Here is a 23,363-nt window from a genome sequence, read left to right on the forward strand (position 1 = left end):
TGCAAACAGTATGTTAGAGAGCTAGGAGCTCTTGGCACACATAAATACAACTATGCAAATGCACATGCCCTTTCATGGAACATTTGGGCCCATACTAAAAAAAATACAGTAATCATCTAATTGAAACATAGGAGCAACACAAACTTTGGAGAACCATTGGTGTCACTCTCATAGAACAGAATACTACCACTTTCTTTTCCTTGGTTCAATGAAATACTGATTTGTTATGAAGTTATTGCACAGAAACTGTGCACTGTTCAAGAGGGGAACATACCTCTCTTTGCATACAAGTAAACAGGTACACTTCAGCAGGGTATTTGTCTAGAGATGATTTTAGAAAAACATATCCAACAAAACATAGCAGGAGTGATCATTTTGTGAGAGATTTTTTAATCCTTTCTGAAATACCTTCATATTCTCTTAAGATTCTAATTTTATTAAACAAACTCCAAAACCACTACACATAAATTGGATTTTCTATGGGGGCTGTACAAAACCATTACTGATTTTCTCAGATGCATTACTGTCCAGTAAGTGCTGTGCAGTTTGATCAGTGTGTCATATATCAACCAATGCCTTCAATTCATCTTTAAGGAATTAGTTGACTGTTCTATCTGACGGTTCATGCTACCTGATCAAAATGATAAATAAAAATTGGCATTAATCTTTCATGTTCCTGAAGTCTTAAAATATTTCCATTGTAGCTCTCAGAAAGATACCAATACCAAGGAAGGTAAATAGCAGGTCTTTCTGCTTATGAACAAGACATCGAAGGTTAGCAACTAAATATACTGTTTGATGTCCAAGTTGGAATTTGGGGAAGAACAGAAATGTTTGATGGTGCTGCAGTTTTCATCTGGTAAGCTTATTTAAAAAATAAAGCTTACTGTGTTATGAATAGGAGTACAAACTTGTCCGTAAGAAAGTATAAATGCTCCATGATGGAAAATTATGTAATAAATTTACAAGGGGGAAAATTTCTTCCAAGCTTGAAATTTGTTTCTCATTAATTTAATCTGTAAATTAAAGTAGTACCAAACTTGGCTCCTGAAGCATACTACCAGTCAAAAAATATTCAGATGCCTTTATTATGGAGAGTTTATGAACAGTTTTAATTTGCCATGGGTTGGAGGGGGCAGTAACAGAGGACAACCAGAACTGCCAAAAATGTGAACTAAGACTCTTACTGCAGCAGGATTATGGGCTGTATTATTCCTAGTTATTGCCTGGCACATTTTCAGCTGCTCATGTGATTTACCATGCTTTTCCCTCTGTGCATCAGAGTGAGGAATGGCACACCATTTTCACTCATCACCAATGCCTCTCATATAATAAATGCACAAGATGTAACAGACTCTGGTCTTCTACAGCGTGACATAAACAGTGCATTAAAGCATGGTAGCTCTCATTAAACCCTGGTAACTCTCTAGATTTAAAGTCACTTGGCATGCCCCATTATAAGACCATATCTTAAGTTGCTTATAATTTTGCCAATTTTTTACCACTGAGTTGGAAGCTTTCCCTGCTGACTGTCGGTTTTAGTACCAAAAAAAAAAAAAAAAAAAAAAAGGCATGCCTTCAAATTTCCTAAGAGTACATCAGATATTTCTTAAAGGAGAAAAATATATTATTTTGCCTATGCTAAAACCTTTGTTAAACTGTCTCTCAGTAGCTGAGGGTGATCTATATTTTGGATCGACAGTTTGTAATTTGGTAAGGCAAGTCACAAATTGTGTCTTCTGTTTCTATGAAAATTTGCCCTTTTCCCCAAGTTTCAACACGAGAGCAGCCTAGAAGATGTTAGAGATAAAGGAAAGTAGGTTGGGATCAAATGAGGAGTCCGGGGTGTGGAGCACGGAAAATAAACAAAAAAACCTAGGAGGCAGGAGAGCAAGTAGGATAAACAATATAACGAAAAATCTTGACATGAGAGAAAGAAAATGGAAATTGATGGAAAATCTCATTGCTGAGACTGGGTGGCAGGGAAGGGGAAGAAGACACTTGATTTATTATCTAATTAAGCATCCAGGGAAGGAGGGCAAGAGTTAGCTGGACAAGGGAGAAATGAGGAAATGGAGGTGGGAATGAGAAAGACGCTGAAAGAGGTACGTCCCAGGCATGCATTACAGCACTCTCTTCCCTGGTGCTTGCAGTCACACCCAGGTTTCCTAGTTTTTCCTCATGACCACACTCTTATGCAAGGGTCAGGAGTGCATCACATGGCAGATAACAGCTCAGGGTTGTGCTGTGAAAGAAGCCTGTTCTGTTGCCTCTAATCCTATCAGTATGCACCTCTCAGAAGAGTTTGGCTTTATACTCTGTGTACAGAGAAAATGCTGTAAAAGTACTTAACACAACATCATTTTAAAATTTCTTTAAAAGAATAATAATAGTGTCTAATAGACCTTTTGGCCCAAATCTCCCTGACTATACCCTTTGCCTTTAATGAATGGTCTCAAGGCCTCAAGACTTGTCTTGTTTACTATCTACTTTGTTTCTTGTCAAGAATATGTTTAAAGTTAGTATTTCTGATTAGCTCAAAGGTAACCTAAGTTACGTTATAAGATTACAGGCATCTAAGTTAGATGAGATTAATCCCTTCCAATGTCCCCATCTACTTTGGTGAAAAAAACAGGCCTATTGTCTGACCCACTGGCAAGGTGCAGCTTGCTTCCATAGAGCTAAACTCTCTTCTCTTTCCCACCACTGTATGACCTCTCTGGTGAGAACAGTCCTCTGCCCTTAAAAGACGGGGTATTTGAAGCCAATTCGAGCCCATGTTTTACTTTACATTCTGGTTCTGCTCAGTTTATTAATACAGTCATAGCCAGTGATGGCACATGATTGGTAATGAGTGGTAACAATCTCACCCAGATTCTTCTAGAAGGGCTACGATGTTTCCTGTTTCAAAGGAATAAATAGGTATCTTTCACATAGGAAGTCATATACCCTTCAAGGGAAATAAATAGAGTCATGAACACAAAACTGAGAGCGCACACTGCATTCAGGACTGGCTATCTCAGATACAGCCTCTATGCTCAGTTTTTCATCTGTGAAACAGAGAATAGCATCACTTCTCTCAGCACAGATACAGTGAAACAGTTATTACTGTCTAGAAAACGCTACATATCACATTGATAAGCACAACAGGGAACTCCACAGGGAATTTTCAGTAGTGTGAAATAAATGAGAGGCCAGACATTGACGAATGAAAACAATATACTGAATAGCTGCTCAGTCAGTGAATACTGAGTGAGATTGGGATCTTATGAAAACAGAATGTGTTCCTATAATTAAGGGCTGTGTAATGTGCACACAGAGAAAGAGCAGTAAAAATATGCAAGACAACCTTACTTCTGGCATTTCCGAACTTTTGAGTCTTTCCCGGCTTCTGTTCTTAACAGGCTTCTAACACTTTTTATGTGTAATACTCTCTGCTAATCCAACACTTAAAGAGCTAGAGCAAGAGCTGTGAACCATCTGGAACAGTTGCAAAGCAAATTACTGCCAAGAAATCTGTACTGAAGTACATCCTACCCCACCCCAGGTCTGCCCTGCAGCAGCTTTAAGGCTGCATGACCATAGGAGGACACATGTCCTAATTAGCCAATAACACTTCAAGATGCCTCCAAAGTCTGGAGTCTTTCCACCTACATCTAAACCTCATTAATATGTCAGCATTCAACCATTACTATGAGACCTTTAATTAAAACAGTAATAGTATTATCTCCTCTGTCACTTAGGGTCACCATCAAAGAATGAGTCAGCCAGGTGTATCAAAAGGCATTTTCTAAGATGCTTTAAGTTCTAGGGTGTTCCTCTGCTCCTAGATGACATTAAATATCATACATTTATGACAACCAAGCTATGTGAAGACATTATATTTCCCATTTACATTGTCATGTGAACTTTGTATTAAGCATTCTCATAGAGAAATTAAATAGTGAAGGGGATTTTTCTGATTTATATTAGTAGCATCACTTAATTTCTAATTTACTGTAAATTATACTTGATTATTCATCCAATATAAAATGGTTTATAATTCTGAAGACTGTTAAATCTATGTATAAATGAAGGCTACCCAAGCAGTTCCTTCAGACTGCTTCACATTGCTAGACAAGTGTCTTTGACTGATGGATATTATATTGACATAGACAAATTAAAAACATTCATGTCTATATATCCCTCATATCCCCCAAAATCCTAAAGCTCAGAGAAGTCTAGAGCTGATTGGATAGTATATAAATCTGCTTATGAACCATTAGCTAACTTAAAATATAAGTTTTGATCCTGGTTATTCAGACTGATTTAGGACTCATTCCTTGAGAAGGTTCCTACTTGCAAAGCTTTATTAGTGCAAATGAATTTTATGAACACAGCAAGAGAACAATCTCTTTCTTACCCAAATCTCCCTTAACTAGAAACACTCTTTGCTCTGGGAGATGTTTATGTCATGCAGGGAAGGATTCATTTCATCTAATTTTTGGTAATTAAGGGTTAAAAATCTCAGCTTGTCACCTTAGGCTAGTCCCACAGTCTATGGAAAGAAGTAGGCCCTTTGAAGATTGCATGTGACTTACTCAGGAATGCAGGGTATTTCACAAACTTATTGCAGGCATCTGTAGTAAAGCATGTAACATAATATAACATAGAGCAGCCACAATGCATCAGCCCAAAAGCACATATAATCCAACATCCTGCCTGTAAAAGCAGCTAAAATCAGAAGCCTAAGGAAGACTACAAGAAAACACAAATGACACTTGACCTAAGTAACCTCCAGTCCTCCAGCTACCGAGGGTTCGGTGACTTCCTGAGCTAGATGTTTTTCTATGTGTTTAGTAATTTCCTTTATTTTTTTACCGATGAAATTCACCAGACTCGCATTGAACTTCTGTAAGCTTTTAGTACACCTGAATCATGTGGAAAGGATTTCCACAGCTTAGCTAGACACTGTGAAAAAAACACTTTCATTTGTTCATTTGGAGTTTGTCTCCTTCTAGTTTAAAGTAGTGACCTCTAATTCTTTTATTGGAAGGGAAGATAATTGGTCCCAATACAGATTCTTCACGCCTCTCATTGTTTCACAGATCTCTATCATATTACACATTAATTTGTTCTGCCAAATCTCCAACCTCAGAAAATGAAGGTGACTGTACTAACACATATTCTAAGCTTGAACCATGCCTGTTAGCAGCGTTTGTGAGCTCTGATGCATCAACTTTCCAGAATGACCAAAGCAAGCTCTCAGAGAGCCACAAATACATGACAAAAGTATAATCCCAGACTTTGAGGGAAGAATTAAAAATGAGAAGTAGAAAAAAGAGAAACAATATTCTTTGAAGAAAATATTTCAATTTCTTTTTTACATCAACGTATTGTTAATACATACAAAGAGCTTCATCTACTGGCATATGAGAGAACTGGTCACATTGCTCATTGTCTGTAGATTCGAGACGAGAGAATGATTTCTTATCTGTCCATGTCTCAGTGGTCCCTTTATGATAATTTGGTCATAAGAGGACACAGGTCTGAAAAGTCTGAACATTAGAAATGTCCTGGGTATGTGAAACTTTTCTGAATGGGACAACACCAGCATAGACATCTGCATTTCATGACTACTACATCCATTGTAAAACATGCATCCGGAGATGGCTCGGAGACTGGAGGCTTGCTGATGAAGGGAAACTAATGACGGCTTTAGCCTCCAGTAGTAGCAGTTGATGTGGCATATGCTCTTATACTATGCAACGTGATCAGAAAAAACCACACAGGGCTGCATTTGCACCCTTGGCAGGTGTCACTATTTTCAGCTGCCAGAACCACTTTTGGCAATCCAAGTGTAAATTAGATTAGCCTTGGAGTTGCTGTAACTCAGGCCAATCCCACCACCAGCCAGAGTGCAAATACAACAAAACAAAAAGGTGGCCTAAAACCACACTTGTTCTCATTCATTTGTAATGACTGTATCTCAGCTTGAACTAAAAATCAAGCCCACAACCTGTGGAGTAGGGGAGAGAAGTGTATTCACTACCCAGAGCTAAAGCCTGCTCTTTTCAAATCCCAAAACTGAGGCTGTTTTTTGCCAGCGAACACCTTTCCTGCCCATGCTGCATGCTCATTATCTATCATAACTATAATTGATTTGGATAAGAATAGGGCATATAAAACATTGCAGAGCTGAAAGCTCTCATTTTTCCAAGAAGCATGCCCCTTCTTAAGACACGGGAATGCAGTAGCTCTGGCCATGCATGGCTGTTTTAATATACCTCTGGGAGAACAAGTCTTTCCTGGCAAATCTATCTTTTATAAAAGAGCCTTAGCAAGACCCTCTTCTTTCACTGGGTGGGAGGAGTGGGGTGCTGGGTTCCACTGAGACCCAAGCATCCCACGTGGAGCACAGAGAGCCTGAGAAGTTTTATGGTTACTTTGCTCTCACTTATCACAATAAGCCTTATGAGTCTTATTCTATAGAGGCACTTGGAGATCATTTTGCAAGCTTTCACACTCCGTCAACATGGAAAAAGCCAAATAAAATACATCTGTTTCAGGTAATAGTCTTAAATTAGAGGAGTCATAACAGACTCTAAGAAGCAGTGTGAGTTCTTCATTCAAGTAAAAGAGCTACAGGGTGACCTGATTCACAACAAATCCTGGTTCTCTTACGGCAAAGGAATATATAATTATAAAAAAAAATGGAAGTAACAAGGATTAAATTACATTGCCAGAGCAGCTTGTTTCTAAAGGGCTTATTACAGGCATGAACCGCAAACCTGTGATTTTTCTTTTTTCACATGAATTGATGTCATAATGAGGTTTAAATGGAGACTCGGTGTCTACTTTGCCTCCCAAAGGAGAGGGGTTCCCCTTCTACCCTGGGCAGAGTGCCTCCTTCTGCTGTGCTACTTAATGCAAATGTAAACAAAAAGGAGAGTCAAACCATGAGAGCTGAATTCATTTCCAACTGGCTGTCATGGGTTTTCACTTTGGTCTTCTCATGGTTTACAAGGGTACCTTTCAAGTCTGGTTTATACAGAAGATGCTTATATGATAAAAGGGTAGAACCTAAAGCAGAAATACAGTACTGATTGTGAGGTGGAAACAAATCTGCTTATAGAAGCAATCCATGTGGAACCTTGATTGTAGAAATCTTTAACACTTCTGTTATTGGAACAGCTGAGAATATAGCAGGAAATCTCAAATGAACAGCTATTTTTTCTACCAGTCCTGAAAACTAATGTTTTAGTATAAATCTGTCCTTTCCAACACATACTGCATCCCCTCAGGGCTAACTCCACTGTGTAGGCAGATTAAGTGGTTGCCTATGGCAGCAAAATGTTAGGCACAGCAAAATGTTTAGAGACTGTTTATTGTGTGACTGTAAGCTGGGTGAAGCAGACATTTTCCAGTGTGTTGAAGGCTACAAACACCCTGGAGACATCACCAGCTTCCCCGGTTCTTCCGCATAGAAGTGAGCAATAAAAATGTGCGGAGTTTCACAGCAAGGAAATCAGAAGCTCAGCGATAGAGAATAGTGGCAATCTGTACCTTTAATAAATAGATAAAAAGAACATTGAGGAATCCGATGCTGTAGCATACCAATTAATGTGTTTTGTACTCTAACCTTCAACAGAGTCAGAACTGTGTCATTTGTGTGTCAATCTATTAAGAGCTACAGGGTCGTCACCCTGAACTTATAGTCATGGTGTATTCAGGCAGCTGCTGAGTATTTGAGGAGGCACTTGCCAATCCCAAAGCGGAATGAATACAAGTATGAATGTTTATTCAAGCTAAGAATCTGACCACAGGGACTTTTACTCACTACACTTCCTTTAAAAGAAAACTGAGTCACTATTAAGGACACGCATTAAAATATTATCTTAGCGGAGCAAATCTTAAACATAGAGAAAGGATGGCCAAAGATGAGAATACAGCAGCAGGGCAAAAGAGGATATATTCATTCTGTAATGGCACCTGCTTAGTCTCCAGTGCCAAATCTGTTTCTCACAATACAGTCCACCATTGCTCTTTCTGCTTGGTTTATACCTGCAGTCAGGGCCAGATCTGCGTGGTCGTGGGAGTGCTGAATCAGACCAAAACACGAGCCTTCAGCACTGCACCATACTCACCCCTCCATCCACGGCAGATATTTCTACACTAGTACATACTAAGTACGTTGGTCACGACTTTTATTGAGTAATTAACGGGACGATGGCTGCATCAGCCAGTGCAAGTTACCAGAGGGGTGCTTAGGCGCTTAGAAGAGCCATGCCATTTAAGAGGGTGATGTGGGGCAAGCTTGCTTGACAAACAAAACTGCAAGGTATAACTGACTGCCATGAATCAGCTCGGCGGGCAGTGGCATTGCTGAGACTGCAGTTTCTGTCAGTACGTTCATGCTAGTTGTCCGGTAGCAGCTGACTGGCCATGGCACAGATACTTACGGCACTGCAGGGCTCAGTGCAGGGTCACTGCCTGGGGACTTACCCCAGCGGCTGAGCATGCCGAATGCGTGTCTCTCCAGCTGCACCAGGGGACTATGCCAGCCAGCTGGCCAGCTTACACTGGCCTGAAGCAGCCAACACAAGCTGTGGGGATTAAAGTACAGAAACGCACCCCCGGCTAGAAGCAATCCACACCTCTAGGAGACAAGCATTTCTAAGCACCTTTCATTCAGGCAGAAGTAATTAAATGCCCTCTGGTTTTGTTGGGAACTGGGGTCTGTTAAGAAGCCACTGATGTAATGAGCCATAGGCAAGGCTGCACTGTTTGGGCTAGGAGATGTCCCTAGGACAGGAATAGGGCTGTTTTAAGAGAAGGCAGGGGAGGGCAATTCTAAACACTGCCTGCAATAGGCAGCCTTCCTGGAAAGTAAGTATCGTATGTTGGCTGCTTTCAAATTAATATCCACGCCTCTTGGACCTGATGTCTTAAGTGGCACAGACTACAACCAAAGGAATTAGGGGGTGGATTGGTGGTGAAGGTGTACCTGTTTGTTTGAAGTATAGTTTGCAGTATAGAGTAAGGGAAAGAGCAGTGAATCAGAACAAAGAGCTTTGAACAAGTAAAGGGCAGAAAGGCAGACTTGCATTTGTAGGCTGGCTGTTTCTTCGCCTTCAAGGGAAGAAGATTTCTTGAACTTGTTTAACTAAGCAAACAAATCCACTAGAAATGTTTTATCGGTTAGACCCTCCATCAAAAACTACGCAGTAATTCTAACGGTAATTTCTTCAGACAAAAATATAGCAGAGCAAAGCAACGGCACAAGCACGCTTTCTCCTAAAGTTAATCAGGGTTAGCGGATGAGCGGCTCCTGCTTTGCGCGCAGTTCCCAGGCAGCCCTTCGCACGGCTGCTGGGGCTGAACTGAACCACAGGCTGTGGAACGGATAAGCCAGCAGCCTGGCGCGCTGTCCCACAGTGGGACATAGCTGCCTGCCCATCCTCTTACACATCGGGTGTGGAACGCCGCAGCTGCTTTTTTTCCCCACCTTGACATTTTTTGAGTCCGTTCTCCGCATCCTGTGTGCCTGCTGGATCCCTGCTGTGTAAAGGCTTTAATGCCTGACTCTTGAAGTCAATAAATCTACCATAGAAATCACCAGCCAGGTAACCAATGGCAGGTGCCATTATTTAGCAAGTTAATTTATTAAAAAATAATTTCCCCTCCCCTTGGCTGCTCTAACAATCAGTTCCTTTAATTGAATTGTTGTCTCCGCTCACCAGCCTAATTATCATGTATAAATTACTATTTTTGGCTCAGATGTGCAGATGCAGTGGTAGGGTTAAAACCTGAAGTCAGTCGGTGTTTTGCTGTGGATACCGAAAGGGCCAGGATTTCACTCAGGGTTGAAAGCTCTGGCAAATTCCAGTAATAGCTGCATGGATTTGTTGACTGCTTCAAAGAAAGTGAAAAGATTTTATACTATTAAATCCAGTTATCAGAAATGCATTGTTTCTTTTCCTAGAGATCACTTTCACAATATTTATTTTATCAGTGAATATAAAATCTAAAAAAAAAAAAAAATTAAAAAGTATTCCAAAAAAAGAAAATTATGTTTTATTTTCAATATATTTTGCTTCTATATTCTAGAATTTTCTAAATGAAGTTCTCAATTCTTATGTCAGATTTTTTTTCTCCCTCTGGATGTGTCACAAATCTTAAACAAGTAAAGGTTAAAAGGGATTAAATAATTCCTACAAACAAAAAATGTACTTCAGCTAAAATTAAAGGTTTCAGATCAACTAAACTTATTATTGTAGGTTTTTGCAAAACAATTTGGCAATTTCTGTTTCACCTCACGTTGGTCTGAAATTTATTCTCACCACTGGTTCATTTACTGGACTTAAGAATTTTATATTCTTCTATCTCTAATACTGAGGAGTCACAGAAATTTCTTTGGACCACTACACGCTGCTCCGAGTGCACCTCTTTGGAAGTAATAGAATCTTTTCTGAATGTCATTAGCCTTCTGTCCATAAAAATTCTCCCCCACAGATGGAAATTTCAGCTATAAAAAATATTGGGTGAAGGAAATTATAGTTTTATGGCCCGGCTTTTATGTATCAAGTTCAAATTCACAAAATTGATTTGTTTTTAATTTATCCCACCCCCTTCACAGGATCCAGACCACATATGCAGGGCACTTTAATTTCTCTCCTTTCTCAGAATCTGAACGCCCCTAGGAACAGTTCCTTTGCGCTCATTATGCATCTCCAGGGTACACAATTCAAACAAGAGTTACCTTGTGCTAACAGAGTGTTGATTTGCTTGTGCTCACGAAAGCAAGGAGAGTGCTATTCAGGACGGGAGCAGGGCAGGCAGATGGGAGATGCTCTAGGCTTTCAGTTAAAATATTCCTTCAGTAACATTGTAGGGTTGTTGAATGGCTGCAGATCTTTCTTTTCCATATTTTAATATTTCTAAAATGCCATTCACTCATGAAAATAGAAGTTTCTTTTCAACACATAGCTTCTATGAAAGAGTTGTCTTGAAGGATACCGTATTATTTATGGTTGAAAAATATCACTCTCCTCTGCTTTTCCTCAACATTTTTTTCCTCACCCACAGCATACTGTGATTTTTAGGACTCAGTCCTCACTCTTTACTCATGCATAAACATTTGCAGAACTATGGCCTTCAGCCTCAACCCTGCAAAGATCCAGTCTGTTCCTAAGCCAGGAGATATAAAGTAGCTACTGTTAAGCACACGATTTAGGAAACCTCTAAAATTCTGCAGTAAGAACTGTGTTTTACGATTTCTCTGAAGCATCTCTCTGAAATGCATTGGAGTACTTTTAAAGTAATTCTCGCTATGGGATATTGTTCACATTTATAATTCATAGTCTCCATGGAGCATCCCAGCTTTCTGCTGTTCTTTTAAACAGTCATTAGACCACTTCAGAGGTGAATAAAAAATTTACTTCTCCTTAATTCTATTAGGAACCCTGAGAAGTATGTTGTCTTTATGCCACTTGTTATGCATTATTTCCCTGTATTTCTTCCCTTACTCTTCATGGCTAAAAACCTACAGACTTACTTTCTTAGACTAGATGATAATATCTTCTCCATATATAAAAATACTGTTTTGTCTGAACCAAATACACTATTCCCTCATTTGTCAAAAAGTTTCTATTTCCATTCCTAGAGGGGGAAAGTCAAGAGCCTAATGAATATGTAGAGCCGCTGGTGAGAGTGGCAAAGGGCAGGCAGGGTTGGGGGAATGAATGCGTGTGGACCTGGATAGTCAGAGATGAGCCCTGAGGAAGGCTGTGGGAGCTCAGGGGTGTGTTTATCAGTAAAATCACAAGCAGCAGGCAGGCACTTAGCACTGAAATGGTCTGCCTGAATATCCCTTATAATTTGGTATTGCCTGTTCTCAGAGGCAGATGAAAAATCCTTAGCAGGCAACGGTAGCTGTGTTGGCTTTCTGCTTCCATCTTCCATTCACCTCTTTGATCCCACAAATATTGCTTAGGCTATGGCAAGCAAGTAGGATCCTGGTGTGGGAGCCACGATCAGGCTTAATTTGACTATTTTTTCCCTCTGCTTCCCTTAAGTGGGCTAAAAATGTATTCCAACACCATTCTACAGATACCATAAAAGTAACACTTGAAGAGATTCTGGCAACAGTCCAGATTCCCAGCAAATAACTACATTTGCAAGTGCATCAAGAACTAAAGAGTGTCATCAAGGGTTAGGGGTAGAACATCCATCTTCAGAAGCTTCCGTCAGCAGCAGTGTACTGACCTAAAAGGCAAGATCAGTAGAGGCAGGGTCATCAAGCAGTCAACAATAACAGTAAAGCATTTTTTTATAATCACAATGGCCATCAGTACAACAGAGAACTACTCCTTGTAAAATAAGAACTGGAAAAGGGCAGAGAATACGGTGATGACCCTAGCAACTAAGGAAATCCCTGGGCTGTTGATGTATGTGACTTCTTGATGCATATTAGCCACAGGTGGCATGGACCAAGAACCTTACAAGAGGCAAATATTGCTTCCTAATTCATACGGCGTAGATGTCAGCACTCCTACCCCAAACGTCTCTGCTGGGAAAAGTGGAGTAACACAAGTCAGGAGCTGCCATCTTCCAAATGAAAAAGGCTGCCGCCTTCTCAATGCTAAATAGAGCACCGTAGGATGCTCTACTGCTTTGCCAGATGGTCTCAGCAAAGACCTCCACGAACATTGCCTTTTCCCCTCGGCATTCTCCCTTCACTGATGAGCTTCCCATATTTCCAGAATGACACTCTGCACAGGCAATGCTTTTCTCGTGGCTGCAGGTGTAGGTAGCACAGAGTCAGAGCCACGTGCTTTTCAGCCTTGATTGTGGTGTTCCATGAGCAGAGGAACAAAAGCCTAGCAGTACATCTGGCTCTTCTCTTGCTCTCTCTTCTAGGCTTGTATCCTTTTGTCACTGCATGCCTTCCCTGAAAAGGAGGCAACGCTTCTCCCAGCAAAACCTGTTTACACACAATTTCATCACGTGATTCTGCTGGGAAACGGCAACCTTCACAGGCCTTGCCAAGAATGGCCTCACGTGGCAGCAGACTGAGGCCTGGAGCTGGGATCAAGGACGTTGGAAAGCCGCAGAGCTGGGTGTGCTCTGGACAGCAGTGCAGTGCAGATGCAAAGGCATCCTCTCCATGCTGATCTTCCAGAGAGCGCGTTCAAAGATGGGGCCGACTACGGACATAGAGGGTCAGCCCTAGAGCTGTGTGAAGGCATGGGTCTGTGGGGCCCAAGCACGTTGTTCACAAGGGGCCTCCTCACCGCTGGCTGCCCGTGAGCTTGAGAAGTCTGCTGCGTTTGTTAGTCCCAATGCATGCGTACAGCCCCTCGATGACAAGAGCAATGCAGCAACCGAGTGAGCCGAAGCTAGGAGGTAACTCAGTCTTGCGTGTCAGGCAGCCATATTATCAGCCAGCATAAATATCACATCATGCACCCTGGCTAATTCAACAGAAATGCATAGCTGTAAAAACATGTGCTCATACCTCACCTAAGCTTGTGGTCACTAATGCTCAGTCTAGACTTAATGACTGTGGGACCATGACTTTAGTCATTCTCTACGGAGTACCAAGGGCAGGTGGGGTGGGTTTACTTTCTTTCTTTTTCTCCACATAAACCCAACATGACGGGACTCAGCCAAGTACATTCCCAAGGTCATATGTATAGATAGGTTTCCTGGACACAGCTACACAAGGTAGTGGCATGTGCTACAGTAAGTTACTTGGAACATATTGCAATTCAGCATTACATGGTTTTCAACACATTTTAAAAAAAAAAAAAAAGCAAGGTGAAGTAAAATAAGCATGTAGGAAATATAAATCTTAATATCCTTGTTTACTGAAACCCCTGAAGTTAATCTCCAGTGTCTGCATCCTAATACTGTTTATAGCACTTAAATTTTGTTAGGTTTTTCTCTGATTATTTAAGGACTAATCAAAATTGTACCTTCACTCTGGGAGATTTTGCACTTTCCTCTGATGACTAATGACATCCCAAACAAATCTGAGTACTGGCATTTTTCTGTGGGTTTTTTTCCTCCCCTTAGATGGATTAGTGCTGTCATCAGCAGGTGTGGGGAGAACACAGAAGCCCAAGCACTGAGTACACCAAGTAAGCAGGAACTGTGTTTAAATTAATTTGAAATGTAAAGGTAGTGACTCACCTCCTAAGCAGGCTTTTGGAATGCTGGAGCATCCTGGTCCCTCACCAGGAAAGGATAACTGGTGCCCAGACTGAGGATTGTCTTTCCTGGCCTAATACATGCAGCACTTTTTGAGAACTAGTCACATCTGTGACATGAAAATATATATTTCTGCTATCTAACCAAATATAAGGTTCTGCTGTTGTTGTCTATAAATATATACATATTTGTAACATAGATATGTATAAAACAAGAGCAGCACCGTATTACGACAGTTCCAACTGTAGAGCTACAGTGCAAACAGCATCTGTGCTTTAATAATATTTACTGTTAGCATCTTCCTCGTCTGTTCCCATAGCTCATGCTGGGTCCCATCTGCACTAAGACAATGCAGCAAAAACAGCCTTCGAAAGCCCCGTCTACACACGAGCTGCAGTAGCCGGTCTCTCAGATGGTGCTCCTTTCATCATGAGTTATACTCACTCTACCTCTTACCTGTCACGTTTGACTTTGACCCACTGATTTTGAATGAATTTAGGGACAGCAGATTACATGTGACCTACTTTTTAAGCCGACAGTGCTCCACCTAACCAGGGGTGCTGAGCACCATCACCCTGTGTTTAACTTGGGTGCCTTTGATGAGTCAGTTCGCTGCTGCCCGCCCTGCTGGGGGTGCTCTGACCACGGGGCTCCCTGTCACCCGCGGCAGAGCCGGCGGAAGGGTGAAGTCGGGGGAGTCATTAGCTGGTCATTAGCTAATGACAGTAAATTGATCCCCTAAGTCTGAGACAGCCTTCACCTACTTGCATTAGGCGTGTCTAATTCGCCAAGGCAGCCAAGAGGATTATGAAAATGGAAAATTTACTTACCTTGGAAAGGGATCGCGCCTGCTGCCCGCTGGGCAGAAGCCGTGGGCAAGCTGCAGGCAGGCGGGCGGGCAGCAGCACAGGCTCAGGGCAGCGCCTGGGGGCACGCAAGGCCCTCGCTGACCCACGGCTCTTGCCTGGCCGCCCGCCGGCCCCCCCAGCAGCCTGTAGTGTTTTTCCCAGGTGGTCCGCTCAGCACCTGCAAAGCATCTGTCTCGCTCATCCCCGCACTGGCCTCCTCCCGAAAACATCGCGCTGCCCTCCGGGTACCTCCCTCGGCTGTGCCCCTTCCCGTAGGGCACAGGAGCAAACCTCCACCCCTACCTCAGCCCTCAGACCCCCACCAGCAGGCTCGTCCCTCCCACTGCTGACACGTCTCTGAGCCTGGTTCCAGGTGGAGAGGGTGCAAGCCCCCTCCTGCCCGCCCCATCCCCTCCGCCCCTGCCTGGGGCCAGGTCTTCCGACCCACACTGAGCTGAGGACCACACAAACCAACCTAATGACAGGACTGTTTTCAACCGTAGCTACAGTAACACCCACAAAGGGACGTACGCCTTTGACACTGTCCAGCGTCCACATTTTCACGTGTATTTCTACACAAATAAGAGTTCCAAGGTACTCCAAAGCAGATTTACATCGACGCCCTTTACCAATGCTTTGGAAACAGAAAAAGGCTTGAAAGTAACTGTTCGCTGCCAAAGTGATATTGGGGCGGGGGGGGGCGGGGGGGGGGGCATATGGAAAATGAAAATCAGGGGCTCTTACATTTTGTTTTTTTAATCAAAGCCTTGCAATTCATCGTTTGAAGTGTTCTTATAACTATCAAAATATATTCCAAGTGCTTTTCGCCACAAACGTTGATCATTATGTAAGCACTGCAAAGTTTATAAAGATTATACCTGCAGTTCCATTGCCTGTATCCCGGGGATGTGAGAAATACGCCTCTGTGGCACACACACACAAAGAATGCAAGCACATCACAAAAAGCCACTTTCCATGAGAAATCAGAAGCTTTATGCAAATTCTTTCAAGTGATGAAAAATGTTTAGACCGCCGAACTGCAAAAGGAACAAATAAATGCAATATCATTAGAGTTACAAATTATTTTTTATTTTTATGTTCTTTTTCTGTTTATGTTATAAACCCTGAATTTTTAAGGACTGAAGGCCAAAGATGTAATAATTCCTAGAAACAGTAGGAAAAATTAAAATACGGAGGAAATAAGACTTCATAAAACATGAAGAAAATTCAGAGAGGATTTCCACAGAGGAGCTGCTGTGTGTTCTCATCTAGCCCTCGCAGAATGTATACATTGTGGTCAGATTCCCCAGTTTAATAAGTTTCACCATTCCTAATATTTCTCTTTATGCCTTGGATTCCCAACCAAGTAATTACATGAGAACTGCAGTTTTCATTTCTTAAGAAAAAAGTATTTTTCTAGTCCTTTGAGAGGGCTAAAATTTCCCAAAAGAATAAACCACAAATGAAAAGAAACAAAACCTGTGTAATTTTTATACAATTCTGCATTTTGTGCAGATGCACTCCTACACTGACTGCTGTACAAAACCATGCTGTTATATTTAATCACTTCAGCTCCTGGTTAACTCAGCCAAAGGGCACAGTACAAGAAAGCGTAAATTATATTGATGTGGGCTCTTTTACAAAGTCTGTCAGACTGACTTGCACCTAATTACCAATGTGTGGCTCACACCATTTCACAGCACCTCTTGTCTAGAGTTGCAGTTTCCCAGGCAGGATTCCTTCCCAAGATAGAAGGAGATGGAGGAAAGGAAGGATGTTCTGTGGAATGCATCCATACAGATGACAATGCAAAATTGAGGTCTCAGTTCACTATCATTTCGTAGTGCCAAATTTCCCATTTATTTTCCTTTGATTGTGGTGAAGACTCATTACAAAAGCAATGAATCATGGAGCAAAATAATATTACCACAATCCCATTTCCATTCATATCTGATGCTACTCTGCATTTAGAAGAACGCTGTAGAGCTTGGGGTCTTCTCTAACTTTTGCTGAGATCAGCTTGTAGCCATAAATCTAATTCCATTATTCCGTTCACTTCAGAGATATAATCCAAAAGAAAGAGTGCGTAGGTCAAGATTTTTCAAGCAAGCCACTCACATTCACAGGTATTTCCTTAATATATTTAGGCTCTCAGTGAAGAATTTTATAAAACCTAGTAGGATTTCACTGCATTTTTTTGCCCGAATTCAACAATTAACAAATAAAAAGTGTTTGAGTCATCAACAGAAAACTGATCAGAATGTTGTTGGGTTCATGATGTGCTTATAATGAAACTTGAGTTTAAATCTAGGCCTAGATTAAATAAATAAATCTGATATGCCATGGTCTTGAAGCAAGTTTTGTATGGCATCTTTAATATACATTCAGCTCTGAAACGGGGACAAATTGCATTTTCAGCACAGTGCTTTAATGAAGAATCCTTGAACTGCTGTCTTGACAATCCTTAGTTTCCATGTACGTCGTTGAAGATTTTCTGGATTTCTGAAATTTTGATTTTAAAATATACTTATTTTTACCATTGTGCAGTACTAAGGCAGCTTCATTCCTACTGAGTGGGGAAATAACACCCCTCTGCAGTGCATTATAAGATAGCTGCCCTAACCATGCACATGTAATTACTTCACCTGCACTACATCTACTAATCATACAATTCTTCAAACTCCTTAGGGCACACCCTGTTATTTTCTTCTCATGTTTCTCATCTCTTTCAGGTCCCTTTAGAATTATTTCTGTCTTTTCTAATGTTTACAGCACCTTCCAGTTTAACATCACCTGTGATTTTTTTCAAAGTGCTTTTTACCCTCTCTTCCAGAACGCAAATCAAAATATTCCGTACGATCAGTTCTGAGACATGCGCTTACACTGATACATAAGCACACATTGCCAGAAAATCATTAGCCCTATCTTCCTACTGCAATGCACTGCTGCTTACCACTGGTTTGCAAAGGGGAAGTCTGTGCTGTTGTTTGGCTTTTTTAATAACATTGAATTAAGCTATTCATTCTGGGAAACAGCAAGGAAAGCAAAAAGGATCATTTTAACTTATTGTAAACAACGTTCTGAAAAGTGTCTAAAATAAAGAACCAACTAGCATGTAAACAACATTTTCTGACACCTTCTTCATGGACGTTGGTATTGAATTATTGCTAGAATGGAATGGAGGGAAAAAAATAGGAGAAACCTCATTGTGAATCAGCACTTTCCTCGGTTAAGTTCAGCAGTAATTCTTAAGTAACTGGGTCACTAGTAAATGATGACAACTGCAGTCAGGTCTCTGGTGCTGTAATTAGCAGCTATTTGTGGAGCTCAAAATACTTGAATTCAGATAAACAAACTAAGGATCTAGGTTCTTTCTATGTAAATAAATAGGAAAAAAAGACAGATGTAGCCGTATAAATACATGACAAGCAGGCAAAATAGCCGTTTTAAAATGCAGAGCAAGTAATATCAATTTGTAAGCTATCTGAAATGCAAATTTTTGTTAAGAGCTTGCTGATTCCAAGAAAAGACAGTTGGCATTTTGATTATAACTACTTCATTTATTGGCTTAATGCTGTATATAATCTTTCTAAAACAAATACACCAAATTAATAATTACACAAACTCCTGCAATGCTCCCAAAACAGGATTCACTGTAGCTCAGCGTGGTGTGTGTGTATTTTTTTTCCAAGCAATTAAACTGTATCCTTTAAGATCATTAAGGCTCAGGGTCAGACCAGGCTCTTTATTCTTTTAAACAGATGTTTGGGGGATCCTGGATGCCCTTTTTTTTTTATCACCTTCTGCTAATTACTATCTGCCTATTCTCTCCACTCCCTGGCTTTCAAACGGCCGGTGGGCCCCTGAATACCATCTGCTCAAAATTCTGGTCCCTGCCCTCTGTTAGACCTCACTAGACCTTAGTCTTTTTTCTTTTCCATTATGGAGATCATGCATGCATTAGGTGGGTCATGTTCCTTTTGCTATACACAGTGGCACGTGCCAATGCCCTTGAGAAATCAGCTGCAGGGCTAAATTTACAATTGGCTTGCTTCCCCAAAACAACATTAAGCTTTTGTTCTCCCACTCACAATTTCATACAATTACAGAGATATAACTAATTGTCTGCTTTAGATTATAATGAAATTTTAAAATATCTTTTTAAAGCAACAGAGCTTAATTAAATGGAGAAAGGCTACAAAAAAAAAAAAAAAGAAAAAAGAAAAAAAACTGCAAAAATTTGCCATTTTTAACTATCTACTTTGAATCCCTGAATTTAGGCAGCTTTCTCAGCTTCCTCTGAATGAAAGCTAAAACATGCCACTTATCTCAGGCACAAGCTACCTCTCCACCACTTCATTTCTGTAAATTTTTTATCTAAGGAACAGTGAACATCAAGCTGAAATGAAAAGGAACTTAGTCATCTTAAAGGGCATCTATCCAGCACTGCTTGCAGCTTCTAAAGGTGGTAGAAGGAATTCCCCCTGTAATAAATAGAGTCCCCTCCTCACTTTGGTTGTCACTGTCACCATACAAATTACTTTGTGCTGGTCATATACCGCAGACTACAGAAAGAGATTTAAGGAGATTTGAAAACAAAGAGCAGAGGCTGTTGCTTCCTGTACTGCTATTATGATTAAACCCTAGAGACCATTTTAAGACTATGTTATAATTTGCACATCTTTTGTATAACATGAGTCTTTGGAGCATCCAACAGTTCACAGTTGGTTGAGTGTCTTGCTTGAACAATCATAAAAAGGCATTCTCTCCCACAGAAGGGATCTAGCTGAAAGCCTATGGATCAGCCTTCCAAAGCCAGTGGCAGTAGCACTTGTCAGGGTCATAAAAATCTTCTCTTGCACTCTTACACTCTGTCATATTCTGTAGGATTCATCTATGGAGGAAATGCTTATATTTAAATTAAGCTAGTTTCAACTGTATTATCCCCATCACCATAGGTTGCTATTATTATCCATACCAAAATGGATTGTTATTATCAGCAAACTTTTGATCATTTCTAACTGGCAAAAGTCACAGCCGCTCAAAGCTGATGCTGTTGGAATAAACAATCCTATAATTTGCATAAATGTAATTTAAACATAACCTACTATATTTTATTCTATTTCCTGCTCCCCTTATGCCTGTCCACCTCCACCAGACAGATTTTCATAGTCCAAAACACCTTTCTTAAAGAAAAAACCCATCTCCTGGAAAAACATTTTTCTTTCTCTTCCAGTTTGTGCATTTCCTCCAAAATATAAACACAATTTCTGTCCTGTGACACAGAAGATCTAGTTCTGGGCAAACGTCATTTTCAAACTTGTGACATGTTTGTGATGATAAAGTGTAAACACTTTCCTCTGAGCCACAAATGGTTTGAAGTAAGAACCTATTCCAAGCCTATTGATGTAATTTAAAAGACCCATATTGACTTCAGTAGGCTTTCAATCAGCTCCTGGTAATCTGTCTCCACAGACAGAGGGATAAAATACCCAGGATAAATTGTATGTCAACTGCTTTGATTATGAAATGTTTAGAGTGTATGGTCTCAGGAAACATAGTGCTTAGGAGAGAAGGTTCAGTCAGCACTTCATTGTTTGTCCTGTATCACTAGGAGTTTTCTGGTATGAAACCAAAAAACAGAAACACCACAGACATACAGGTTTTCTAGTTTTCTTTGTTTAAATCACAAAATATTGTCTTGGTTCCAAAGTAAAAGTAACAAAACTAATGCCACAACTTTTCCCCATCTTGGAATAAGGGTTCCATTGTGTTATCTTTTCCAGTGTTACTCTTCCTATTCTGAATATCAGTAATATCACAGCAGCAGATCAGAATGAATAATTTTATAGCTTTTGGAAAAATGATAGAAACATTTTTCACAAAAAAAAAAACCAAACGTTCCCTAATTCGTACTGAAGTGTAGTTTCAGGTAATTTTGCTAACAACCATTTTTATTCTCAGAAATTCTTTTGGATGTTTTTGTATTTCAATTTAATTATTTTGCATATTAGAAAACATTTAGGGTAACTTTTTAAAATCACCCATGGTTATGAAAATAAATTTCATTTTCAGGAGTGACTTAGCATTTCAATAACAATAAGATTCCTTTAGCAGTATTGTCAAAGTCTTTAAGCGAGATGGACTTCTAGGATAGGATCCAATTCATTTAACATAGACACTTAATTTGCCCCTAAGATTTAGGTATCTAATGAACCAGATTTGAAATGCTTGCTTCAGTTCCCTCTGGATAGAATACAGAAACCCTGACATCCCTGATGTTCTCCAGGGAGAAGGTCCTGTCCTCACCCGAGGACCACATATTAAAAATCTCTAGGTTCAATGAACATAAGAAGATCAAAGAAGGGTCCAAAATTCTGAACCCCAGTGAGAGTCAGCACTTAAACTAAGCACCATCTTAAGGTTCCCTCTCTTGGTTTTCTTGTAGTTGAAGGCCGAGGCAAACTGGGAGAGCTTGCTCCTGTCTGTGTTTTGCCTATCCTGAGAGGCTACATAATTTTATTTATACATAGGAGACAAAAGAATTTAGGAAAATGTTACTGAAAAGAGTCTATAAATCTGGACATTCAGTTTCCTACTCTAATCACTCTTAAGCCTGCCAGTCCATGGGAGTTCAAACAAAAGCTAACAAATGCTGAGTCTGTATTTTCACTCAGCCCTAGCTATGTTCCACAGTCGCCTTTAATATTTATGAAGAAAATTGAGAATATATTGCTTCAGAAATGTTTGTGTAGCATATAAAGAGAATGAAGCAGCTCCGACACTCTCCTTGGGAATTAGATCTTTTATATAAATGAACGTATTCAAAGAGCTCAGGTATAATAATGTCAATCTGAAGAATGCATGTGTTTTCATTAAAGATTTACAGCTAAATTTGTAATGAAAATGGAACAATATTCTGAGGACTATTTCAGAATTGTACTGAATTAAAGGGCATGTTGCAGCTTATTTACTTATTAATTTGATCTATGCTTGTCCTCAATTCTCAATTAGTCAATTAGTTTGAAGGTTCATTCAAGACTTGGACTGTGTCTAAGTACTGATATGTCTGCTATAGGTGAACTTCCTGTGAATCTGGACCTCTTGTCACATAGTGAAAAGACATGGAGGTTTTTTGGTATTACCTTAACAAAAAAGAACAGCCTTCCTATTTATAGCAATTGTGGCAGAGGAAGCACCCAGAAAGAGAGTCTTCCAAATGTTAACATTTTTAACACTTCACTGGATAAAATGCCAACAAAAAAAAGAAAGCGGCTGTGAGGAATGATCACAGAAAGAGAGAGTGCTGGTCACCTGAAAATCATCTCCCTTCTGTTTCTAAGCATATCTTTGTACCCATTATTGGCTGGGTCCATGCTCAACAAGGGACTCTCATGTAAATTAGTGTTGAATCCTTACACAATCACACAAGGCTTTCACCTGCTCCAGGACATATAGGCATGGCAAGTTGGGGAACAGTACACATAAGATTCATCTCACCTATTCTTACACATCCAGAGCATACACAGCTACATCGAAGCTAGACTTTATATGTTCCCACTACAGCTGATGAAGAAAAATGAACATCTTTAGGATGTAGTTCATCTAATCTTTATTAAACCGCTAATTCAGAATGAAAATAATGGTTGTAGTTGGCTAAAATGACTAGGTCCCCATGGCTATCAAGGAAGTCTAAGCCTATGTGTTAACGCTAAATGACTACTGCCCACAACACAGGATTATGTCAGGTCTCTTCTTGACAAGTCAAATTTCTTATTAACAGACTTTCCAAAGGTATTCTATGCAGATAATAGGCAAAGCCTCTCTTTTAAATGTCACATGGCAGGGCAGAAGTCAAGGGGTTTTTTTCTCCTTCCTGGAAATAAGTTTAAATGTGGGGCAGGGGAGGAAAAGCCTTGTTTCATTTTTGCATCCTTCAATATAGGAATAAAGGACAGAGGCTGATTCCCCTGATTCAAGAAGTGGAGCAACCAGCCCTTGGAGCTTCCTAGTACATTTTTGCTCCTGTGGGAGAAGCACTTTAGTGCACAGTCAGCATCCTGTGTGCCATTTCTTCCTTAGTCTTATTCGGTACTTTCCACCAAAATCTCATTGATTTCTCTGTCTTTAAATGGAGCTTTAGAAGACATATGGCTTAAAAGATAGCACTGCTTGGGTTCCCCGTAGTGTAGTAATACAAATTCTGGACACATGGGTTGCTCTTTGATGACTTACTTTATTAGGTTTCCAAATCACGCTGATGCCCAGAGGGTGTGAATAGAATTGAAATAGCTTTACACTGCCACAGGAGAGTTGGGAAGG

The sequence above is a fragment of the Accipiter gentilis genome, chromosome 11 (genome assembly GCF_929443795.1).
Source record: "Accipiter gentilis chromosome 11, bAccGen1.1, whole genome shotgun sequence".
Taxonomy (NCBI): Eukaryota; Metazoa; Chordata; class Aves; order Accipitriformes; family Accipitridae; genus Astur; species Astur gentilis.